Source organism: Plutella xylostella, chromosome 24, assembly GCF_932276165.1.
Source record: "Plutella xylostella chromosome 24, ilPluXylo3.1, whole genome shotgun sequence".
Classification (NCBI taxonomy): Eukaryota; Metazoa; Arthropoda; class Insecta; order Lepidoptera; family Plutellidae; genus Plutella; species Plutella xylostella.
The window spans coordinates 986,100-997,792 of NC_064004.1; positions in this window are offsets into that span (position 1 = coordinate 986,100).

An 11,693-nucleotide genomic window follows, 5' to 3' on the forward strand; every position below is an offset into this window, starting at 1 on the left:
TTTCAAAATCTTGATAAATGGTAAACAGGTGACCGTATCGATAGACCGCATCAAGCCGGCCTTCATACTGTGTGACCCAGACACTACCACACCCACCACTAACACTCACCACAAAACACCAAACACTCCTCCTCACACAGTCACTCGTCACACTCCAAATGCGGAAAATCGAGACATACTTCGTGCTGATGATGATGAAGATGTCGTCAGGACGACGAGATCAGGGCGTCGCGTACGATTTCCCGACTATTATCGCCCTTGACGGTCTCTGGAGGGGGGTGATGTAGTGCCCTATGGCCTACCTATTTAATTTATTAAAATACCTACCAATCATACCTAATAATTTATCTGTTGCATGAACTTAAATTCAAAATAATTTTATTACTTACATGTATAAAATATAAAAATACCTATTTACAATATCTACAGTTTAATATCATTGTTGTAAATCATAAAGTAGTAAATAAACGTAAAAATAACTTATACCTATTCTAAATTGTAAATTTCAATAAAGCATATATATATTAGTAATGTATAAAAGTAAAAATAATCATAATATAGTAAACATTAAAATAAGTGACAAACAGACAGACAAGACTAAACGTATTTTATATAGATAATTCTGTCGAGTCGTGTGCCGGCCAGCGGTAGCGCATGCGGTGACGTAGAATCCTTATCGCAGATCTACGCGCGAGCGAGATCGCATGATATTGTTAATATACTCGCACGCGGCTACCTGAGCCGGCCCGCGGCCGGCAGTCCGCTTTCGCACTCCGCCGCTTCGATTATTTTATTTGCCAATTATTTGCTTGCGTCGAGAATACCTACTCCGCTTATTCTTAAATCTATTGTATGTGCTATCCTTTCTAAGCTATCTCTTCTACTATACTTTCTACTCCTTCTTGCTTCTTTCTAAAAGACTTTTGTGTGTGTGTACTTTGTGCAATAAACTTTACCTTCGTTATTGTGCACTTGGGACTTTTAATTATTGCTTCCTGCCTACACACGCCACTATAGGTACACCCGTCCTTGTCGCACTGCTTCGGCTTGCAGGAGTGTCGGTACTTGCGGATCTTCATGCAGCGGAAACATAGTTTGTATTTCTTCGCTATGTCCCACCTCGCAGGTACTTCGGCTCGCTTCAGTGTCGGACAGGCGGCGGCTTCATGCTTCTCGCCGCAGATGGGGCACGCAGGCTTCGCAGCTGTAGTTGTGTCGACGTGGTAGATGCGCGCAGTCTTCCTTGGCGCGGGCTCCCGCCGGTCACTCGCTGCGATGTCCATGGGCGCGAAGCGGCTGCACCGTGCCGCGGCCCGCTTGGCGAACTGCGTCAGCTTGACCAGGTCGGGGATGTCTTCAGGCTGCTCGGTGATGTAGGTGTAGCACTCGTTGCGCAGTGTGGCCGGCAGCTTTTCCACGACGTTGTTGACGATCTCCGCATTGTGTAGGTACTGCTCCTTCTTCAATGCCACCACTGTGGCCGTCGCGTTGGTCATCGTCGCGGCGAAGTCGCAGATGGCCTTCGGAGTGTCGACGATCTTCGGTAGTCTGCGCAGCTTCTCCATCTCGTGAATGATGAGTGCGTCCGGCCTCCCGAATTGCGCAGACAGCAGCTCCATCACTTCTCTCGTAGAGGGCGTCCCGATGAACAGGCAGTGGACGGCCTCCTTCGCTGCTCCTTTGATGGCTCTGCGCAGTCGAGACAGGTTCTCTTGCTCCGTGAGGGACTGCAGATTCTTCATAGGCCGCCTTGAATGGCAGCCAATCACTCGATGCCCCGCTGAACGTTGGTAGCTCGTTGACATGGCACGGCGCGGCGACATGTTGAGGCGGCGACGGCATCGCACGTGCAGCGAGGGCGATGGCTTCGGCTAGCTCCTTGTAGTCGAAGGCGTTCGGTCGTGGGTCGTAGCGATGCTGCACCGGACGCGGCGGCTCGTACACGTGCGGCTCTGACGTGTACGGGTTCGGTGGCAGCTGTACTCTCGGCTCGTCGGCACCCATGGGACACGGCTCACGACGTGCAGACGGCGGCGCGGCGTTCTCCAGTGCGGCTCCCGGTGGACTGGCTTCGATGCGCGGCTCTGGCATCGATGTCCGGCGTGGGAGGCCCGCTGTCGCTCCGGCGTCTTCTCTCGGCACGGCGTGATGTGGTTGCATGGTCAGCGCGAGAGTACTTTGTTGTACCCACTCGGACATGCGGACACCCCTTATGGTGGAGGTGTCGTCTTCTTCTTCTTCATCGTCCGTTTCTTCTTCCAGCATGGCCACCCGTACGGCGGCTAACTCCATTTGTTTCTTCAGAAGCTCTTCCTTGGCCTTCAGCAACTCCCGGCGGCGACCCTTTGAAGACGCATTTGAACATGCGCGACGTGGCGTGTGCGGCTTGACGGGCTTCGGCGTCGCAGGGGTAGGCGCGGGGGGCGCGGGGGGCGCGGGGGCAGGGACACGGGCTGTAGCGGAGGCGGGCGCCGTGACTTCTGAGGCGGCCGCAGTGCTTGATGCTTCGTTCGATGTGTCCGTGGATGCTCCCGTCGACGTGTAGGTATCCCCGCTGCTCGTGGTTGCCGTCGTCGCGGTGGCCTCAGTACCGGTGCTGTCCGTAGCACCGGCTACCGAGGCTGACTTGGAGGCGCTTCTTGTGTTCACCATGCTTGATCTTCAATCCGGCTCGAAGGACCAGAAAATGTGACGCACCCCTTCGATCTAGCACGTCACATTAAAATCGTTTGTAGAAATCGTTTGCGAAAATCGTTTGTGAAAATCGTTTGTGAAGCTGATCGAAGAGCAAGCAGGGATTCTTCTTTCTTCCTATTGTAGGGCAGGGCAGGTGCTTGAAATGAGAAGGCTTTTTTCTTCTATTATTTGGAGGCTTCTTTGCTTCTTGGAGGCTGCGAGTGGAATGAACGAGGCGGCCCGGACCGCCTATATTTAAATGCGCTCTCCGCCGCGCGGGCGGTGGGAGGCGGGGCAAGAAATGCGTCGACCAATCAGAGCGCTTTGCACCATAAGCGCCCTCATTGGTACTATCTACTATCTATTATCGCGCCTAACAAGCCTCATAGTTTATTTATTAATAAACAACTTATACTAGGTATATTTACAAACTATTACCTAACATTATACCTAACTAAAAACAATAACTATATTAGATCTCTACCTACCTATAGACATAACCAAATAAACTTTATTAAACTTGAACAATTCAAACTATAAACAATTAAATAATCAACAAATCTAAACAGTCTTGAACACAAAGTCTGACATACATAGAAGTTTTGCTATATTAGAAGGCCTTCCTACAAAACATGTATTTGTTTGTGCATTTCCTTACTCATGCACACTGCCTGACAAATGCAATTATATGACATGTAGCCTAAATAAAACAATGTACAATGCATGTTGTAAATCTGATTGTATCAATTTCTTTGATACTAATTTGTACGTTGACAATTTTAAGTTGACTTGGGACAGTTTATTTTTGTCCTCAAATGAGAAACGACGTCTAGCTACAGAAGTAGCTCATCTTATTAACTCAGTTATAAGCATTATAACGAAGAAAACTTGTGTCCCTATTGACACCGTCAGTAGTAATACTGATAATAGTAATAGTACAGTAGATTTAAATTAGATTCTCAGACAACGGGAGAGCATCATAGCGTTGATATAAAGATTGATTCAGTTCACTGCTCTCTCGGCTCAAAACTATTAAAGGACAAGACATTTAAGAATGAATTTAAAGTGGTACATCAGAATATTCAGAGTCTTTCTTCTAAATTGTTAGAAATAGAACTATTTTCGGAAAAATTTAACATTGATTGTTTATGTATCACAGAACATTGGTTAGACGAGAATAAAATGATGTTCCAATTGAAAAATTACAAACTTATAAGCTGTTTTAACAGAAAGAGCAACGAGCATGGTGGGTCACTTATATTTCTTAAAGAAAATTGTAAATGTAAAGAACGAAAGGACATAGTAGCTCTTTCTGTTAAACACCATATAGAAATTTCATGTGCAGAGCTAAACAAGTATATAATAGTATGTACCTACAGGCCACCTACTGGTGATTTCATTACCTTTGAGACTGTCATGGAGGATGTTCTAAGGTTAGCTTCCAATAGTAAAAAGGAAGTAATAGTGTGTGGTGACTTTAATGTTGACCTATTAGGTGACTCTCCTAATAGGTCGAAATTACTGTTACTTTTTAAATCATTTAATCTTTTTAATGTCTTTCTGGAACCAACTAGGATTACATCCACGTCGGCCACTTGTCTAGATAACATATTCTGTAACTGTGAGTTTAAAGACAGTAGTGTGATAAATTGTCTGAGGTCAGACCACAGTGGGCAGACCATTACCTTAGTAAACACTGACAAGACAAATAAAACTAAGGTGAGATGCAGACCGATTACTACAAAGAAAATTGACAATTACTTGAAGAAACTAGACGAAAAACTTCCGAAGGTTAAAGTAGATTGCAATTCTAATGAGATGTATACTAACTTATTTAAGATAATAGCTGATGAGTTTGAGAGTAATTTTGAAACGAAGGAAGTTTTGATAGATAATAAAATTAAATTTTGTGACTGGGTGAATTTCCCGCGGCCAAAAATTGCGTGGCATCAATGAAATCGGTACTAAAAAACCAAGTTATAATTTTCTAATATTTTTTTCCGGTTAAGTGAAATAGTTATCTATGTGTAGCACTAAATATTTTATTAATAGAATTAATGGATATTTTAAAAAAAAATATTAAACCCCCAAATCTTTCCTTGCCGTGTCTGTCCCCACGTTACCACGTTTTGTACTATTCTTCATTGATGAAAAAATATTGAGTATTGATAGTTAAACTTAGTTTCATTTGATACCTTAATAGTTAAAGTATTGTTACGGAATACATTTATTGAAATATATAAAGAATATAACGAACGGTAAGTGAAAATTCATGTGTCCCAGAACTTCTGTTCATCGCCGTGTCCTAAACATGATCAAGGCTATTGTTTTACCTATGAACTTGGGTGCCCCCCTCAGTACGCTAATCGTTTCTTACAAGTGTCGCCTAACTGCTCGACGTGGAAGGAGGTACATCGGTGCCCGCGTTTTTGCGCTATAGTGAAAATCAGTAAAAATTTTGGGGACTGGACATTTTTTCTTTCATTGCCGTGGATAGATATAACTTCTATAAAATTAAGTTTGTCTTCTAGAGTAAGCATTCAAAAGAAAGCTTTTTGAAAATATTTACCTTATACAGTGTTTATTTCTTCGAATAGTTAATACTTTTTTAGTTATTTATATTTAATGCCTTGATTCTCATCGCCGTGCTTTCATTTCCGTGGCTTCCGTGGCCAATATTTGCTATGGCAATGAAAAAAAAGCCACGGCAATGAAAAAAAATTCATTGCCATGCCTAGTAAAATAATTTGTATTCATTGCCGTGGTTAGGTTATTCATTTCCGTGGCCAGGTTATTCATTTCCGTGACTTATGTTTTCATCGCCGTGGTATGTATGATTAGGCAAAGTAACAATATCTTTTACCTGTAATACAGGTAATACCGATCACTGACATTACCTACAGAACTAGTCAAATTACCTCTTTTTGCAGTGCGTTAAAACGGGTGCGTATCGCGATGTATAAAAACGAAATATATAATATTACATTAATAATAACAATCACAACAATTTGTTTAAACACAGATATTTGTTCTCGGGTCTTGGATGTGCCCATAAAATGGCAATAGGCCCGCCCCCTATTACATTGGGACTAACATAACACTCTGGCGAAAAGTGGGTGCAGCAATGCACCTCTGCCTACCACGCAAGGGAGTACATTAGTACAAGGCGTGAGTGCGTGTGTGTGTTGTGTGTAATAACAATCACAACATAATTATAATAAACGTTATGTATAAATAAGACCGGTGGTAGCTCAGTCGGGTAAGCGCCCGCTTCCCACTCCAATAATGCGGGTGCGAATTCCGGCGCTGACATGTACCAATGTGTTCCTTAAAATTTAAATACAATGTATACCATCGCTCTTACGGTGAAGGAAAACATCGTGAAGAACCCTGCATATCTACCTATAGATTTAGCACATCTAGATAATATGTGAACCCACCAACTCGCTGTGGACCAGCGTGGTGGGAAATGGTCCAAGCTTAGAAAGGCAGCAGCTTAGACCTTGGGGATATGCACATTGCACAAAGGTCCCATTCAAGAGAGCCAGATGCAGGTACTTACACCTCCCACAGATAGTAGAATAGAATATAATAGAACATACATCTCTGCAGGAACTCATCTGGATGCTAAGTGGCCTTAATGCTGCTTGCAACGTGTAGGCCTCCGTATGAACTTGGGCAAGACAAAAGTCATGTAGAATGTTCACATAAAACCGGAGCCGGTGATCGTTCGTGAGACAACTATCGAAGTTGTGCAATAATATGACTACTTGAGGCAGACTATTCGGCTAGGCAGAAGCAACTTCGACAAGGAGGCTGAAAGGCGCATCCAAGAGTCTTCAACCATTGCGCCCTGCCAGTTATGACATATAATATAATAATATATAATATGTGGGGACATCTCACACACGGTCATCCGACCCCAAGCTAGGCAGAACCTGTGTTATGGGTGTCGGACAACTGATATATCTACACAAATACATAGATAGATACATACTAAATATAAATATCAACAACCAAGACCCGAGTACAAATATCTGTCTTTAAACAAATATTTGCCCCAGCCGGGAATCGAACCCGGGACCTTCGGCATAGCAGTCAGGGTCACTAACCACTACGCCATTCAGCCGTCCATATGGTGCAGAGGGTTTTACCTTTTTTGGCCTAAGATTTATTTGCCTAATCTCGTATTGCATAGTAACGTTTGGTCAAAGTCTCGTTTCGCCGAAAATTGTATGGCATAAATCTCGTTTAGTAAAAAATTATTTCGGTATGGTCAAATCTCAAATAGCCTAACAATACTATGGCATAGCTTATAAAAACTACTAATATTCATTTGGCTTTAACTTTGACGAAGCGTCTCCCTATATAGCGCAAACTAGTGCCTTGCATTAGGTATTTAATTTTCCGCTATGTGGGTAACGCTCCGCTCGGCTTCGCAATTATAATGGTCATTCACTTTCGATATTTTGATCATTCATTTTCGGGATGTAGGAGAAAAATACCACAATTTGTACATTTAAAACATACTGAATATAGTATTTATTAAGATAATATTAGGAGAAACAAGATAATACCAATACGAACAATTTGAGCAAACGAGACTTAGATGTTTCAAGTTTGTGCCAAAAGAGTTTTAGACGAAACGAGTCTTATGCCACATAAGTCTTGGCAAAGTGATGATTCTACCAAAAAAGTTTAGACCGAAGCGAACCGAGTTATGCGAAATGAGTTTAGGATAATAAAGATTAGGTGAGATGAGGGGAACCCGGTGCAGAGACCTGGACACTGATGGTGGGACTGGTCCACCGATTTAAAGTCACTCAGCGTGCTATGGAGAGAGCTATGCTTGGGGTTTCTCTAATAGATGGTATCAGAAAAGAAGTTATACGTCAGAGGACTAAGGTTACCAACATAGCTGTCAATATATGCAAGTATAGGCAGGTAGCCGGTAGTGGCTGGATTCGGAAGACCGAGGACCGAGTGTTGTGGCGCTCCTTGGGAGAGGCCTATGTCCAGCATTGGATGATTATAGGCTGATGATGATAACATGTACATTTCATATTATTATACCAATTAAAATATACTATGATTTAGCATAAAGTTCATAAAATATTCTATCATATCACATAATGTGTGTTAAATGAACAGAATACATATTGGGTATTATACCTTATAAAAATATAGATGTTAAAGGTAAGGTTTATTATATGTTGTGAACGTTATTAGTGTGAAATGAAACATTTTGTTTTATACGTCGCAATACGGACCCCACAATGCTACTTAGAGAATTCCATACTATATTCTTATTTTTTTATACATACTGTCGTTCTTTCTTTCGTTCCAATATCTATCCAAATATTTCTGCCATACATGCCTGTCTAAGTTTGCGTTTCCCTCACAGTCTTTTTTAAAAATTGCAGTGGATTGATTCTTTCATTTCCATTGTATACAGTTCTTTCATTGCCGTGGAAGTTTGTTTCATTGCCGTGGGCCTTTGTTTCATTGCCGTGGACGCTTGTTTCATTGCCGTGAACGCATGTTTCATCGCCGTGGCACGAAATTTTTAATCATCCGTATCTCGTTAAGTTTTTAACTTATCTGCTACCCATTTAGTAAGAACACTAACATTAACAAAAACTTTAATAAAAGCGTTTTACTAATATAAAAAACCTTAAGATAAAAAAGTCCACGGAAATGAAGATTTTTTAGGACTTGTTGAAATCCACCCGACTGGGCTACAGATGGTATTCGCAAAAGCAGGGCGACATTATATGATCTGTATGAGATGAAAACATTCATACTCCGCCCTGACTTTCAATCTTATGTGAAGAAATATAGCAAAATGTACAAATGTGTCTGTCACTGTGCGAAGACAATTTTTATTAATAACAAGATTAAAGACTCGGCTAACAAATCTAAGGCCATTTGGAATATTATTAATAACGAAACGGGGAAGAATCGAACACGCGAGACTAATTTATCTTTAAAGGTAGGTAATGACATAATAACATCAAATGACGAGGTGGCGAGAGTCTTTGAAGAGTTTTTTACGAACATTCCTTTAGAGACTACTTGCAACCTAGATTCTTCAGCTACATTAGCTGAAACCCTGATGAAGGAGAACGCACCTTCAACCGATAAGGAATTTAAATTCAGATATATAAATACATTAACTATTATAAAAACATTTAAGTCCTTAAATATGAAGAAAACTGAAGACTTGTGGGGAATGTCAGTTAAATTTGTTCTTTCTATTATTAATAAAATCGCCCCAATTTTGGCTAACATTTTTAATAAATGTATCGCTGAAGGTGTGTTCCCAGATCTTATGAAATTGAGTAAAATTATACCTCTGTTCAAGAGTGGGGATATGGAGGACCCTGCAAATTTCAGGCCTGTCTCGGTTCTTCCAGTTTTGAGTAAAATATTTGAGAGGATCATACTCAGTCAGATGCTTTTGCATTTCAATGAAGCTCGATTGTTTCATAGCCAGCAGTATGGTTTTACAAAAGGCAAATCAACAACCGATGCCGGTACTGCGTTAATTAAGCACATATTTGACGCCTGGGAAGACCATCACGATGCTATTGGAGTCTTCTGTGATCTGTCGAAGGCGTTTGATTGTGTAGACCATCAGACTTTAATTTCGAAACTGAGATACTATGGAATAGGAGGAAAGGCTTTAGATTTGATAGCTTCATATTTAGACAAGAGGCAACAAAGGGTCGATATTAATAATACTAAATCACAGGGGGCTCATGTAAAGATAGGCGTCCCTCAAGGATCTATTCTAGGACCATTTTTATTCCTCATTTATATTAATGACTTGCCTTTTATGGTTGAAAAATTGACTAATATAGTTTTATTTGCTGACGATACTTCTTTGCTTTTTAAAGTTAAAAGAAGTGAAAATATTTTTTATGAAATTAATTCTATTCTATCTGACATACACGATTGGTTTACCGTAAATAATCTTTTATTGAATTCTAAGAAAACGAAATGTATTAAATTTACACTGCCGAATGTTAGACAATGCGATACTAACATTATTCTAGATGGGAATAAATTGGACCTAGTTGATGATACTGTCTTTCTTGGTATGACTATAGATTCAAAGTTACAGTGGGGACCTCACATTGCCAAATTGGCTGGAAGGTTGAGCTCGGCAGCTTTTGCTGTACGGAAAATTAGACAACTGACCGACGTTGAAACCGCCAGATTAGTTTACTTTAGTTATTTCCACAGCTTATTGTCTTATGGCATTTTGCTTAGGGGTAGAGCCGCTGATATTGAGACTATATTTGTATTACAGAAAAGAGCCATCCGCTCTATATACAAACTTGGTTCCAGGGATTCATTGAGAGAACTATTTAAAGAAATTAACATCCTTACAGTTCCATGTCAGTTCATTTTTTCCAATTTAATGTATACTGTACGAAAGAATATTTCAACTTTTGATACAATTGGCAGTAATCATGACATTAATACTAGGAACAAGCATAAGCTGGCTTTTCCAGCGATGCGTCTGGCGAAAGTTAATAAATCGTTTTTAGGGTACTGTATTAGATTTTATAATAAGCTTCCAGCAGAAGTTGCTCAAATGCCAGAGAATAAGTTTAAGTGTTACATTAAAGAGAAACTCAGTAAAAAAGCTTATTATAAAATTGATGATTACTTAGAGGACGTTAATGCATGGCTGTGATAAGTAATTAGCTCTGCTCATATTATTATAATAATTATTATTAAGCTTATATGTATTGTATACCACTAGTTTTAAGTCTTTTTTTGAAAAGATGGCTCAGGAGTTTCTTGCCTCCGTTCTTCTCCTTAGACAGAAAGAGCCCCCCCTTATCCGAACGGAGAGTAATTTGTAAAAATTGACGTTCATCAGAAAATTTTATATTTGTACGATGAATAAAAAATTTTCAGAATCAGAATCAGAATCAGAATATATTTAATAAAAAGAAATTACAACACCATTTACAGTGGTCTCCACACTAGGCTAAATGCCTGTATAGTGGTGACCCGCGGAAGATATTATCAAAAACGATTTACATAGCGTGTAGGTTACATTTAGTATTCTGTTTTTAAACTAATTAATAGTAATATTATATAAAACAATTTTGGCTTAAAATTAAGATGTTTTAAACTAGTAATAGGAACATAGAGTTTATAATTTAATTTAACTTAAAAAATGTGATGCATGTTGTGTAGTTGTGTAGTGGGTGTGTTTGAGTTCTTTGACTTTGACTTTGACTTTGAAGCACGGAAGCGTCCAGAAAAGAACCATTTGACATCGGTAACTCATGCTGTACCTACCAATGGCTGACCGTGTCAGTTGTTGCTTAACCTCAGTGATCAGTTACGATTACTGAAGCCAATTCGACTACGGACGCTTCCCAACTATGACCTTTTTTGTCGATTAATACATATCTACATACCGGTACATCACTATTGCATTTTTTGGACATTGGTTGCTAGGAAACAGCTAATAACAATAAACCATGACCAAATCTGTGATCAAATCCGGAATCCGGATATTCTATGAATTGAAGCTGTCATTTTAGTATGTAAACAAATCATTTTCTATGAAACGAACACTTTGCCAACTAGATTGAGTCTAGTGAAAATTGAGACTGCAACTAGTTTTTATAAATCGGTGGGCCTTTCTGGCCTACCACCCCGCCAGAGGGGAACGTCTGCCTATTTCGTCTCCAGACCATTCATACTCAATGGTTTGGAAGAAGTACAGCTAGTTATAGCCTAAAAATAACAACAAACTATCCAGTCTGGTACGTAGTGTTCTTTTCTCTATGAAACTATCGGAAGTGGTTTTAGACGTCCGAGAGCGATCGATTCTAGTCTATGCGATCGGGCACGAAATGGCCCAAAAGACCGTGCACACTTATCAGTCGCGGCGTCACGTCCGCTAGTGTGTCGGCGCCTTTAAGCCATTTTAACATTTGCACATCCCTAGTGCGTTGCAAAATCCGTCATGTGAATGTGAACGCATC